The sequence below is a fragment of the Geotrypetes seraphini genome, chromosome 14, assembly GCF_902459505.1.
Source record: "Geotrypetes seraphini chromosome 14, aGeoSer1.1, whole genome shotgun sequence".
In the NCBI taxonomy this organism is placed as follows: domain Eukaryota; kingdom Metazoa; phylum Chordata; class Amphibia; order Gymnophiona; family Dermophiidae; genus Geotrypetes; species Geotrypetes seraphini.
The window spans coordinates 41852182-41866375 of record NC_047097.1 but is presented as its reverse complement, the minus strand read 5'-3'; the positions used below and the strand labels follow the sequence as shown (position 1 = coordinate 41866375).

The window sequence follows — 14194 nt, the reverse complement described above, 5'->3', positions numbered from 1 at the left end:
GGAGCTGAGCCTCAGATCCCTGTGTGTTGCATGTGTTTTACAATCACACTAGAAAGGGAATTAACCTCACTGGCTCATGCTCCCCTCCTGCCCTGTTGTTAATCAAAAATACTTATAGTTCTTAAACTTATAGTTCTTAAAACAGGGTCTTAACTTTTAGATCCTGGGCAGGGTTTGTTGAAAATAGGCAATGAAAGTCGTTGTTACTCAATCAAACGACTTTCACTGCTTATTTTCAACAAACCCTGCCCGGGATCTAAAAGTTAAGTTCCTGTTTTAAGAATTATAAGTTCTTAAGGGCAGGAGGGGAGCATGAGTCAGTGAGGTTAATTCCCTTTCTAGTGTGATTGTAAAACACATACAACACACGGGGATCTGAGGCTCAGCCCCTTTGATAGTAACTAAAAAGGATTTAAGTTCAGGAGCTATTCATAGTGGATTTACACCTCTGGATAACTTGGACTAAGAAATTTGAAATGACATTTGAGAAGGGTATTTTTAAAATGAATATATATGTTCTTTCTCATCCTGTATATAATTTTGGTGATACAAGTCACTTAATCCCCCCATTGCCCCAGGTACATTAGATAAGGTATGAGCCTGCCAGGACAGATAGGGAAAAATGCTTGAGTACCTGAATGTGCACCACTTAGTTATAAGTGGTATATAAATACTAAAAATAAATAAAAAACAACGAATGTAAGAAGGAGCCCCATCCATGTGAATGACCCCTTGCATTTAGGCTCCATGGCACTTATGCACACCCTTAGGTGCTTGGTAAGGCATATAAGTGTACACTTACCCATAAAAGTGCCAGTATTCTGTAAATTTGCATGTGCAAGTGCCCAGTTACAGAATTGCCCTAATAGAGAATACTTTTATAAAAGGATGTCTAGCTAGTCAAGTAAAATATTCTAACATATGTGCCTTGAAAAACTCCCTCCCCTAAAGCTCCTATACAAATGAATACCTGCCTCAAATTTGCAGATGACACAAAACTGTTCAAAATTCTTAAAATGCATGCAGATTGTGAAAAATTGCAGGCAGACTTTAGGAAATTGGAAGACTGAGTGTCCAAGTGCCACATGAAATTTAATGTGGACAAATGCAAAGTGATGCACATTGGGAAGAATAACTCAAATCATAGTAACTGGAAGGTAGGGTCCACTTTGGGGGTTAGAAGCAGAAATGCCAAGTACTGGAGTGTAAATGGAAAAAATCTAAATCCCCCGCAGATAGACAGTCCTGGAGGGACAGTATCAAGTTCTACAATACAATGCTAAAAAAAGCAAGGAAGAATTTCTACGGTGACAAAATCACCAGATCCAATAACCAAAGCAGCACATTGTTTAACATCTGGCGCTCCTTAACCTCTAAAAATAACTCCTCTATTCTCCCCTCCTCTCCAGCAGCGGACAACCTAACAAAATTCTTCAATGAACAGGTTGCTACTATAAGAAGCTCTTTTCCATCAGTAGTCACTTAAAATTCTCTGGATCCCAGCGACACTACGGTAACCCTATCCCAGTAGACAGTCTTTGAGCATGTATCCAAAGACCAGGTCTCTAAACTGTGCCACAAATTAAGATCCTGCAAATGTGCCCTGGACCCGTTCCCTTCCTACCTTTAAGAGAATATTCCCACGCAGGCTATTTCATCTCTTACCAGACATCAACTCAGCCTTACTATCTGGCCTATTTTCCGTACAAATGGGACACATTGCCCTGACCCCACTACTGAAAAAGCTGATCTAGACCCATCCTCCCCTTCCAGCTATCATCCTATAGCAAATATTCCTCTTCTGACCAAAATACTCAAGGCTATTATATCCACTCAGCTCTCATCTTACTTAGAGAGATTCTCCATTCTATTACATTGCCAATATGGCTTCAGACCCAATTTCAGCACTGAATCCCTGCTGGCCTCTTTAATCTCAAAGATTCAACAACTTCAATCTCGTAATAAGTTTGCTATCCTACTACAATTTGATCTGCAGCCTTTGATGTTGTCCACCACGATATCCTAATTTACCAACTTTCTGAGATAGGCATTGATTCCACAGTCTTAGACTGGTTCTCAAAATTTTTACGATCCCGCTCTTACACTGTTAACATGAATGGAACCATGACTTCTCCTTGGAGACCGCTATGTGGTCTCCAAGGAAACACCCCTGTCCCCTATTCTTTTCAACATTTATATGTCTTCTTTGAAATTCTTCCATCTATCTCCCTTTGAAACTCTATTTACATAGGCAGATGACATCCTTGTCCTTCTCGAGATAGATTCGAACCTCACTAACCTCACTGAAAATATAACAGCTTGCATAATGAAACTCCAATCCTGGGCCCTCTCTGTACAAATGAAGCTGAATGAGTCCAAAACAAAACTACTCTGGCTTGGCCCAAAATTAGATCAGTTACCCACGCTCATTCCACTATCTTCTGGTCCCACATTGCAGATCAAATTCTCAAGCAAAGTTTTGGGCATCATTATTGACTCTACACTTTCCTTTAATGATCATCTCAACTCTCTGGTAAAAAAATGTTTTTTTAGTCTTCACATGTTGAAGACAGTGAGATCCTGCTTCTGCCAACAACATTTTGCTGTCCTTGTACAATCAATCATTCTTTCCAGACTGGACTATTGTAATTCCATCTATTTAAGTCTAACCAAGAAAAATCTTCAAAGACTTCAGCGGATCCAGAACACTGCGGCTAGGTTGATCTTTGCAAAAACCAAATTCGATCATATTTCCCCACTTCTGTCAAAACTTTACTGGCTTCCGGTGATTTCTAGGATTCACTTTAAATGTACCTGCCTAATTTTCAAGATCCTACATGGCATTCTTCCTCCCCTAATCCCACTAAGCACAGTTACTTACCGTAACAGGTGTTATCCAGGGACAGCAGGCAGATATTCTTGACTGATGGGTGACGGCACCGACGGAGCCCCGGTACAGACAATTTTAGAGTGATTGCACTCTAAGAACTTAGAAAGTTCTAGCTAGGCCGCACCGCGCGTGCGCGAGTGCTTTCCCGCACGACAGAGGCGTGCGGTCCCCAGTTAAGATAAGCCAGCTAAGAAGCCAACCCGGGGAGGTGGGAGGGACGAAAGAATATCTGCCTGCTGTCCCTGGATAACACCTGTTACGGTAAGTAACTGTGCTTTATCCCAGGACAAGCAGGCAGCATATTCTTGACTGATGGGTGACCTCCAAGCTAACAAAAAAGAGGGATGGAGGGAAGGTTGGCCATTAAGAAAACAAAATTTGTAAAACAGATTGGCCGAAGTGTCCATCCCGTCTGGAGAATGCATCCAGACAATAGTGAGATGTGAAAATATGAACTGAGGACCAAGTAGCAGCCTTGCAGATTTCCTCAATAGGAGTGGAACGGAGGAAAGCTACAGATGCTGCCATAGCTCTAACTTTGTGGCCCGTGACAGAACCTTCCAGTGTCAGGCCCGACTGAGCATAACAGAATGAAACGCAAGCAGCAAGCCAATTGGATAGGGTGCGTTTAGATGCAGGATGACCCAACTTGTTAGGATCAAAAGACAAAAACAGTTGAGGAGATGATCTGTGAGGTTTAGTGCGTTCGAGATAGTAAGCCAAAGCACGTTTACAGTCCAAGGTATGCAAAGCCTGTTCACCTGGATGAGAATGAGGCTTTGGAAAAAATACAGGTAGGATAATGGACTGATTAAGATGAAAGTCAGACACAACCTTAGGGAGAAATTTGGGGTGTATACGTAGAACCACCTTATCATGGTGAAAAACCGTGAAAGGTGGATCGGGCACTAGTGCATGCAACTCACTGACCCTCCTGGCAGAAGTGAGAGCTATCAGGAAGACCACTTTCCAAGTGAGAAATTTGAAATGTGCTGTGGCCAAAGGTTCAAAAGGAGACTTCATTAAAGCGGAAAGAACCACATTGAGATCCCAAACCACAGGAGGGGGCTTGAGAGGTGGTTTTACATTGAAAAGGCCCCTCATGAATCTAGAAACCAGAGGATGAGCCGAGAGGGGTTTTCCATGAACTGGCTCATGAAATGCAGCTATGGCACTAAGATGAACTCTGATAGAAGTAGATTTAAGGCCAGAGTCAGACAAGGAAAGAAGATAGTCCAACACCAGTCCCACTGCCAGAGAGATGGGATTATGGTGATGTAAGAGGCACCAGGAAGAAAACCGAGACCATTTCTGTTGATAATACTGAAGAGTGGCCGGTTTCCTGGAAGCATCAATGATAGAACGGACAGGCTGAGAAAGGAGTGAATGAGCCGAAATCAGCCCGAGAGAAACCAAGCTGTCAGGTGCAGAGACTGTAAGTTGGGATGTAATAGGGACTGTTGATGCTGAGTAAGCAGAGAAGGAAACAGTGGAAGAGGTATGGGTTCCCTGCAACTGAGTTGAAGTAGAAGGGAGAACCAATGTTTCCTGGGCCACCGTGGAGCGATGAGAATCATGGTGGCTCGTTCCCTCTTGAGCTTGAACAATGTCCGCAGCATGAGGGGGAAATGCATACAGGAAGAGATTGGTCCAATCCATGAGAAATGCATCGGGTGCCAGACGGTGAGGAGAGTAGAGTCTGGAGCAAAACAGGGGCAGCTGATGATTGTGAGGAGCTGCAAAAAGGTCCACTTGAGGAGTGCCCCATTGGGCGAAAATGGACTGAAAAGTCGTGGGATCGAGAGTCCATTCGTGAGGTTGGAGAATTCTGCTGAGATTGTCCACTAAGGAATTCTGCTCCCTTTGAATGTAGACAGCCTTCAGGAATAAGTGACGAGCTGTCGCCCAAGACCAAATCCGTTGGGCTTCCTGACACAACAGGCGAGAGCCCGTCCCTCCCTGTTTGTTGATGTAGTACATTGCAACTTGATTGTCTGTGCAAATGAGTAGTACTTGAGGAAAGAGAAGATGTTGAAAAGCCTTGAGGGCATAAAACATCGCTCGGAGTTCCAGGAAATTGATGTGGTGTTTCGTTTCCTGGACAGTCCAAAACCCCTGAGTTTGGAACTCGTTCAAGTGAGCTCCCCAGGCATAGGGGGAGGAATCTGTGGTGATGACTAGTTGATGAGGAGGTAGATGGAACAGTAGACCTCTGGATAGATTTGAAGATGTCAACCACCAAAGAAGCGACTGTCGAAGAGACGAGGTCACAGATATGTGTTGTGAACAAGGATCCGTCGCTTGTGACCACTGGTTTGCTAGGATCCATTGAGGAGTACGCAGGTGGAGATGTGCGAATGGGGTGACATGTACTGTCGAAGCCATATGCCCCAATAGCACCATCATGTGATTGGCAGAGATGGTAATCTGTTGAAACACCTGCCGACAGAGATGAAGGATGGTCTGAAGGTGGTTGGATGGAAGAAACGCCCGCATCAGAACAGTGTCCAGAATGGCTCCAATGAATTGAAGTCGCTGGGTTGGAATGAGGTGCGACTTGGGTAGATTGATTTCGAAACCCAACAGCCGAAGAAAGTGAATGGTCTGGTTGGTGGCAAGCAGAACTGCCTGAGGAGAGTGAGCTTTGATCAGCCAGTCGTCCAAGTAAGGGAAGACTTGAAAATTGTGAGAGCGGAGATAGGCCGCTACTACAATCAGGCACTTGGTGAATACCCTGGGAGAGGAGGCCAGACCGAAGGGTAGCACCTTGTACTGATAATGGGTTTGATTGATGAGAAAGCGTAGATATTGCCTGGACGTCAGATGGATAGGAATATGTAAGCCTCTTTGAGCGTCAAACTTCTCTGTTAGGACAGAGTTACTAATCTAATCTTCTCTATTGTCTAATCTTTTACAGACAGGCAGCCCCCACGAGGCACAACTTGAACATGGCGAGGAGGACGAGAAACACCAAGACAACTATCAAACCCAGCATTCCAGCCACCGAGAGGACTCAGGAGGTGGTTACGACCAGCGCGCTGCAGGACGAGGACCCAAGACGGTGGGCAGAGGCCTCTGTGCAGACCGAGGCCATCCCCCAGCAGTACACTTCAGTCTCCACGCAGACAGATGGAGAGGACATGCCGGACGGAGACATTTTCCAGGAATTAAAGAACCTAAGGGAGGAGGTAAAACGCTTGAGGAGCATCCGTGAGGACGAGACCTTCATAGACGGAGTCATCCAGGAGCTATCCCTCATCACCGAGCAGACACAGGACATATCTACCCTAGAAATGCCTGAACCTTCAGCTGCAAAACCAACATTTGGGGTACAGGAAATGGCTGTGGACACCGATTCCTGGCAGCTGGTCACCTCCTCCACAGGTAAACGCAGGCGACCCCTCCCCATTTTCTCAAATTCCTCACCTTCTTCTCTTTTTCACCAACAGGGCAGCTTTACAACAACTCCTCATCTCACCCTGAAGAACAGATTCCAAATCCTACAGGAAGAAACTGCCGACGAGGAGGAGAATAAGGTCCAACCCACGGCTCCAGCCCCAGGGACAGCTGATCGACTCCCTCCACTGAGGCGAAGGGTAGTGGTCACTGGGGATTCCATGCTGAGGGGCACCGAGGGACCAATCTGCAGACCGGACATGCAGTCAAGGGAAGTTTGCTGCCTACCTGGAGCCAGAATCCGTGATGTCACCGCCTGTCTAGATAGACTCCTCAAGCCCCAGGACCACTTCCCTATGCTTCTTATCCACATCGGAACAAACGACACTGCCAAGAACACCTCAGAGAACATACCTAGGGACTTTGGAGCCCTGGGTGAGAAGCTGAAGCGTGCCAGAGCTCAGGTGGCCTTCTCCTCGATCCTCCCAGTCAGAGGCAAGGGGAGAGCCAGGGATGAGCGTATCCAGAGGACCAAGGAGTGGCTACGCAGCTGGTGCAGGGAGATGAACTTCGGATTCCTAAACCACGGAGAGTCACTTCAGGGACTTCAGGGATCAGACGGACTCCATCTAACCAGCAGAGGTAAGAATGTCTTCGGACACCGATTGGCTCGACTACTAAGCAGGGCTTTAAACTAGGTAAGTTGGGGGAGGGTACCAGTATAGTAAGTAACTATCCAGAGGAGGGGAGACACTACTCCAATTCCACACCCAAGGTATGTAGTCACCTTGCAAACAATTCTTTAGGTACCACATTAGTTCAGTTGGGAAACTTCCCTCGGGAGCCTAGCAAACACAGGGTATGGAAGGCTATGTATGTTAATGCACACAGTCTAGGCAACAAAATTCTTGAATTAGAGACTGAAATAATGTCTGCTGACCTAGATGTGGTAGCAATTCCTGAGACTTGGTTCACGGACTCTCATGGGTGGGATATAGCTATACCGGGTTACAACTTGCTTCGTCAAGACAGAGAGGGAAAGGTAGGGGGAGGGGTAGCACTATACACCAGAGAAGGCATCAAACTTACGAGAATCACAGATGTCAGGTACACCGGGGAATCCCTCTGGGTTAACCTAGCCAGAGGCAATGAAAAATCCCTATACCTTGGTGTAATATACAGACCTCCAAGACAGTTGGAAGACAAAGACACAGAACTAATCAAGGACATTGAGAATATCACTTTACGGGGGGATACGGTACTACTAGGGGACTTCAATATGCCCGATGCAGACTGGAACACACTTTCAGCATCTACCAGCGGAAGTAAAAGGCTATTGTCCTCCATAAGGGGAGCACAACTCAAACAATTGGTGTTGGAGCCTACCAGGGCCCAGGCGATACTAGATCTGGTACTCACCAACGGAAGAAGTGTCTCGGAGGTATCAGTGGGCGACAAGCTAGCCTCCAGCGACCACAACATGATATGGTTCGACCTCAAGAAAGGGTTCAATAGATCTAACATGACAACAAAAGTTCTCAGCTTTCGAGGTACTGACTTTAAAGGCATGGGGGATTTTGTCCATCAAGCACTGCGTCACAAAGCAGTGACCAACGATGTGGAGGCTATGTGGTCAACCTTGAAATCAACCCTACACGCAGCAACAGACCGTTACATAAAATCCGTGAGTAAACGGCGAAGAAAAAACAGACCTCAATGGTTCACCTCAGAGATATCTGACCTCGTTAAAGACAAGAAACGAGCATTCATTCACTACAAATGCACGAAGGGTAAAGAGGCTAAAATAAAATATATGACTAAGTCGTCAGCGGTCAAACTGGCAGTTAAAGAAGCCAAGCTCCGAGTAGAAGAAAACTTAGCGAATAACATTAAAAAGGGGGACAAATCTTTCTTCAGGTATATTAGTGATAGAAAAAGAAACACAGATGGAATAGTACGCCTCAGAAAACCTGACGGAAATTATGCAGAATCGAACACAGATAAAGCCGAACTACTAAATAAGTACTTCTGCTCAGTCTTCACCTGCGAGGCGCCAGGGTCAGGTCCAAAGTTAAAGGTGAAGCATAACTCGGGAGACCCATTTCAGAACCATGAGTTTACACCCAGTGACGTCTATGACGAACTATCGAAACTCAAGGTGAACAAAGCCATGGGACCGGACAATCTGCACCCAAGGGTGCTCAGAGAGCTGTGTGACGTTCTGGCGGAACCGTTAGCCGTACTCTTCAATCTCTCTCTCAGTACGGGAAAAGTCCCATTGGACTGGAAAACAGCTAACGTTGTTCCTCTGCACAAAAAGGGTTGCAAGGCAGAAGCTGCAAATTACAGACCGGTGAGTCTCACTTCGATTGTGAGTAAGCTCATGGAAACACTAGTCAAACACAAACTAGACACGATCCTTGATAAGGAGAACCTATGCAACCCCCACCAACACGGTTTCACCAAGGGTAGGTCATGCCAATCCAATCTTATCAGCTTCTTTGACTGGGTAACTAGGAGGCTGGACCTGGGAGAGTCCCTAGACGTCGTGTACTTGGACTTCAGCAAAGCTTTTGACAGCGTCCCCCACCGTAGATTACTGAGCAAGATGAAATCAATGGGATTGGGTGATACACTAACTGCATGGGTCAGCGACTGGCTAAGCGGGAGACTTCAGAGGGTGTTGGTTAACGGTACCCTCTCTGAAACGTCGAGGGTGACCAGTGGAGTACCGCAGGGATCAGTCTTGGGCCCGATCCTTTTCAACATATTTATAGGAGACATGGCTCAGGGGCTTCAAGGTAAAATAGCATTATTCGCCGACGATGCCAAATTATGTAACACTGTGAGTGACACCGCAAGTAAAAATGATTTGTCCGACAGCATGAGGCAGGACCTGCTTTTACTGGAACATTGGTCCACAACCTGGCAGCTGGGCTTTAATGCGAAAAAATGCAAGGTCATGCACCTTGGTAACAATAATCCGTGTAAGACATACACACTGAATGGTGAAACCTTGTCCAGGACTACAGCAGAGCGGGATTTGGGGGTAATCATTAGTGGAGACATGAAATCAGCCAATCAAGTGGAGAAGGCTTCATCTAAGGCTAGACAAATGCTGGGATGTATCCGTAGAGGCTTTGTTAGCCGGAAGCCAGAGGTCATTATGCCGCTGTACAGAAGCATGGTGAGACCTCATCTGGAGTACTGTGTGCAATTCTGGAGACCGCACTACCGTAAGGATGTGCTGAGAGTTGAGTCGGTTCAGCGAATGGCCACCAGGATGATCCTGGGGCTCAAGGATCTCTCGTATGAAGACAGGCTGCACAAGTTGCGACTATACTCTCTCGAGGAACATAGGGAGAGGGGAGATATGATAGAGATGTTTAAGTACATCACTGGTCGAATAGAGGTGGAAGACAACATTTTCCTTCTAAAAGGACCCTCGTCCACAAGGGGACATCCGTTGAAAATCAGGGGGGGGAAATTTCATGGGGATACCAGGAAGATTCACCAAACAGCTCATCACCCAGGCAGGGAGCATTGGCAAGGCGGTCCTGGTGGTTCACATCAAGGTCTGAGACGCGAAGCCACGCCAATCGTCTCATCGCTACAGCCATAGAGTAGCTCGAGAGGTCAGTTCAAAAGTGTCATAGATGGAACGGACCATAAACTTCTTGATTTGCAAGAGACTGGCAGTGCATTGTTGAAAAGCAGAAAGCTTGCGGTCAGGAATATATTTCTGAAAAGTGGCCATCTGCTGGATAAGATGTTTCAGGTAAAAGGAAAAGTGAAACGCATAGTTACCTGAACGGTTGGCCAACATAGCATTTTGGTAAAGTCGTTTACCAAATTTATCCATGGCCTTGCCTTCTCTGCCAGGAGGGACAGAGGCATATACACTAGAGCCTGCAGATTTTTTGAGGGTTGACTCCACCAGCAAAGATTCATGTGGAAGCTGAGGTTTGTCAAACCCTGGGATAGGAATAACTTTATAAAGCGATTCCAACTTCCTTGGAGCTCCTGGAATAGTGAGAGGAGTTTCCAAATTTTTGTAAAAAGTTTCCCTTAATATATCATGAAGAGGTAACTTTAAAAATTCTTTGGGAGGTTGTTCAAAGTCCAAAGCCTCCAAGAATGCTTTTGACTTCTTAGAATCAGATTCCAAGGGAAGAAAAAGGGTGTCTGACATTTCCCTAAGAAATTTGGTGAAGGAAGAGTGCTCTGGCTTACTAGCAGGATCCTGCACCGATGGGTCAGCCTCATCCAATGAAAAATCCTCCTCGGTACCGAGGGGATCATCGGAGTCATCCCATAAATCAGGGTCCCATACCGATGGAAGACGGCCCTGAGACAAAGGAGTAGAGGATTCGGTATGCCTGGTTTTGCGTACCGATTTGCCTGAACGCATCGACACCATACCCGGTGACTGTAAAACGGGACGGCTGTCAGAAAGCGGTACCGGATCAGAGGCCGAGTGAGCCGTACATCGAAGAGACTTTGGCTCTGCCGATAAGACAGGCATAGAAATGGAAGAGGCAGATTTTAGCGGTGCCGATAACGTCGATGCCGATAACATAGGCTGGTTGACTATCGGTACTGCAGGCTCAGTGGGTACCGACATCGGAAGGTTCGGAGTTAGCAGAGCCGGGATCAGGTGTTGTAATTGCTCCTTAAGCTGGACCTGAAGGATGGGTGCTATACGCTCATCCAGAGACGGTCCCGATGGCACCGGTACCGCTTTTTTCTTGCTCGGTACCTGCGGTGCTGCTCGACGCTCAGGTGAAGTTGATGAAGAGGCAGTGACTTCTATGGGAGCGGAGCATTTGCGGGGCCGGCGCACAGTCTGCAGGACTTGGCTCACTGCTTGTTCGACTGGCAGGCCAAGAACAGAAGGGGATGTCTTCTTAGCCGGCTTACCTGAAGGGTGCGACACCGAAGAGACTTCTTGCGGTGTCGAAACCACCGGTGCCGATTTGGAGGAAGTCGCCGGAGTCGACGCCGGTGGAACTTCCATAGTGGCACCGAAAAGAATCCGCTGTTGAATTTGGCGGTTCTTCAAAGTTCTCTTTTGAAGAGAACTACAGCGGGTGCACGTTTCCGCCCTATGGTCCGGACCCAAACACTGAAGGCACCACTTGTGCGGGTCGGATAAAGAAATAGGGCATGCACACCGCTGACACTTCTTAAAACCCGGAGAAGGGGGCATGAAGGGAAAAACGGCAGTAGCAAAATCGAAGCCCAGGGCTTCGATGGTGCCAACAGGCCCCGCCGGGGCTGACCAAAAAAAGTCGAAAAAAATAGACTTTTTTTTAGGAAAATAATAAAAGAAGAAAAAGTGAATAAATCCACAAGAAAAATTACGCGAGCGAGAAGGCGAAAAAAGAGAGTCCAACAGCCGTTGGAAACACGCGTCTTCTTAGCTCCGCGGAAACTAAGAAACTGGGGACCGCGCACCTCTGTCGGGCAGGAAGGCACTCGCGCACGCGCGGTGCGGCCTAGCTAGAACTTTCTAAGTTCTTAGAGTGCAATCACTCTAAAATTGTCCATACCGGGGCTCCATCGGTGCCGTCACCCATCAGTCAAGAATATGCTGCCTGCTTGTCCTGGGATAATACTGGAATTCTTCGAGACCTGACACTACCAGATCCGCCCACATATTCAAACTATCTTTCCCCTCGTTAAAAGGCATCATGTATGCAGGTAAATTAGGGAAATCCCTTTTCTTTAAATTCACTGAGCTTTGGAATAACCTCCCTGCCCCACTGCGGAACCTAGACTCATTCCAATTATTCTGAAAGCATCTGAAAACCTGGCTTTTCTCCAAAACGTAAAGCTATCTATTTAAAATGTAAAGCTAGCTATTCTCTTCATAACCTCTGATTTCTTATTATGTCCTTCCCTCATTTATTGAATTACCTAGCTCTATCTTTATGGAGATGATGCGGTATACAAACTTAAGGTTTAGTTTAGTTTAACATAAGAATTAGTTTAAAATTGTCATAGCATTATAGCAGATTTTTAAAATACTAGGTTGAATTTTAAAAAGAAGGTATTATTTTAAAAGACTGACAAAAGCATTAAATTCTCAACAGCACTAAAATTGCAAACTAATTGCAAGGTGGGGGGGGGAGAATTATTAATACAGGCTATCATTAAGTCAGGTTATTTTACCACAACTTACATTAATTTAGCACAGGTCCCATTTTATGCAGTGAGTTACTAAAAAAAAAAAAACAAACAAACAGGTTATGGTAAAATAACACATCTTAACAGTAGCCCACATTGATAATTTCTCCCATACAAAGGGAATTTTAGAAGGCCTGATCACCATTTTTAAAAGGTAGATTTACATAAACAAATAAGATATACATATAAGCAGTGATTTTATAAAAAGTGTTATTGATACATATATGCGCCTCTAAAGAGATTTTAAAAAGGTGTGTTCTGGAGGTAGTCCTAAAATACATATATTCTGTATTTTAAAGCAGCAAAACACAAACACCTTCCGCCCAATATTCAGCACTATTTAGCCAGCCGGGAAAGGCACCTAGCTAGCTAAATAGTGCTAAACTGGCTAACCGCTAATATTCAGTGGGAGATAGCCAGCTATCTGCAGAAGAATATCCCAGTCAGCATATAGCCCAGTCACCAGCTATGTTGCACAACATAGCCAGTCAGTGGTTGACCAGCTAAGTTTAGCAGCTAGAAAGATTTGCTAAAGAGCAGGTTTGTCTTTGGCTGCTATGACTTAGTTGGACAGCCAATAAATATCAGCTTGACGGCTATAAATACAGTGAAAAATATACTAGAAATTCAATGCCATTCTCTGGATACGCCCCAACATTAAATTTCCACGTTCACCATCAACCGTGGGAGGTAGCCAGGCTGTCTCCAGTGGTCTAAACATCGGCTCCTTTTGAATGATTGCTGCTGTAACTGCTGAAATTCAGATAAGTCTTTTACTACTGTATATATTTGATGAAGTACTATAAATTAATGGACTATGCATTACTGGACCAATGTTTAAAAAATGGACCCTAATCACTGAAAATGAGTTTTGTCTTCTGTGATTTATGTTTTCCTGAATACAATGGTCCATCATAAAAAAACATTATTATTTATGAAAGATCATTAGATGAAGCCTTCCTAAAATCTTTTTGGGCTTTCACACACAGCAATCACCTTTTTAGAAAATGAGCCCCTTTGACTAAAGCTATTGATCTATGAATTTTAAAAAATGTGCTGTGATTCAGTTTATGTACAGGTTACATTTATTATTTGGATGAAGATCCATATTTCTCCCATTATATTCAGTGACACTGTCAAACATACTGTGATAACTTTTACTAGACCAACATAACAACCAGTTTGTTTGCTTTTTTTATAGGAATGTTCTAGAGCAGTGTTCTTCAGCCACCGGTCCATGGACCGGTGCTGGTCTACAGAAATTTCCTGCCGGTCGCGACGTCAGAGGGAAGGCTTCCAGATGAGGCGCAGGACGCACGAGAAGCCGCTGCCCATGGCTTTGTGCACTGCAGCATTGAGGAAGAGGGAGCCGGCCCGAAGATAACACCAGGGGCAGGCCAGAAGGCAAGGCACAGCATGGAGGGAGGGAGACAACAACGGTAGGGGGGAATTATTTTATTTTTTAATTTAGTGATTGATTTACATCTGCTGTCTGCTCAGGAAGAAATGCACTTCTTTCTTTTCCTCTAGTGTTGTACTGCATACAGAGTCTTGCATCTTAGGGTTTGTTTGTATATATTAGTACTTTTAGTTTTTGGTCCTCTATTTGCATGGGGTTATATCTGTGTCCTGGTAGGAATGAATATTAGAAGCATACAGTGTGCTTTGTGTAGTTTAATTTTGTGGTTAACCATTATGTGCTGTTAATACAATTATATT

At 45.2% G+C, this 14194-nt stretch overlaps 1 protein-coding gene across 9 annotated transcripts in view; it reads right to left on the bottom strand.

The window, feature by feature from the left end:
• Positions 1-14194, bottom strand: part of LRRC49 (leucine rich repeat containing 49) — a 262562-nt gene that overhangs the window by 136260 nt on the left and 112108 nt on the right. The gene's annotated exons all lie outside the window — the stretch shown is intronic.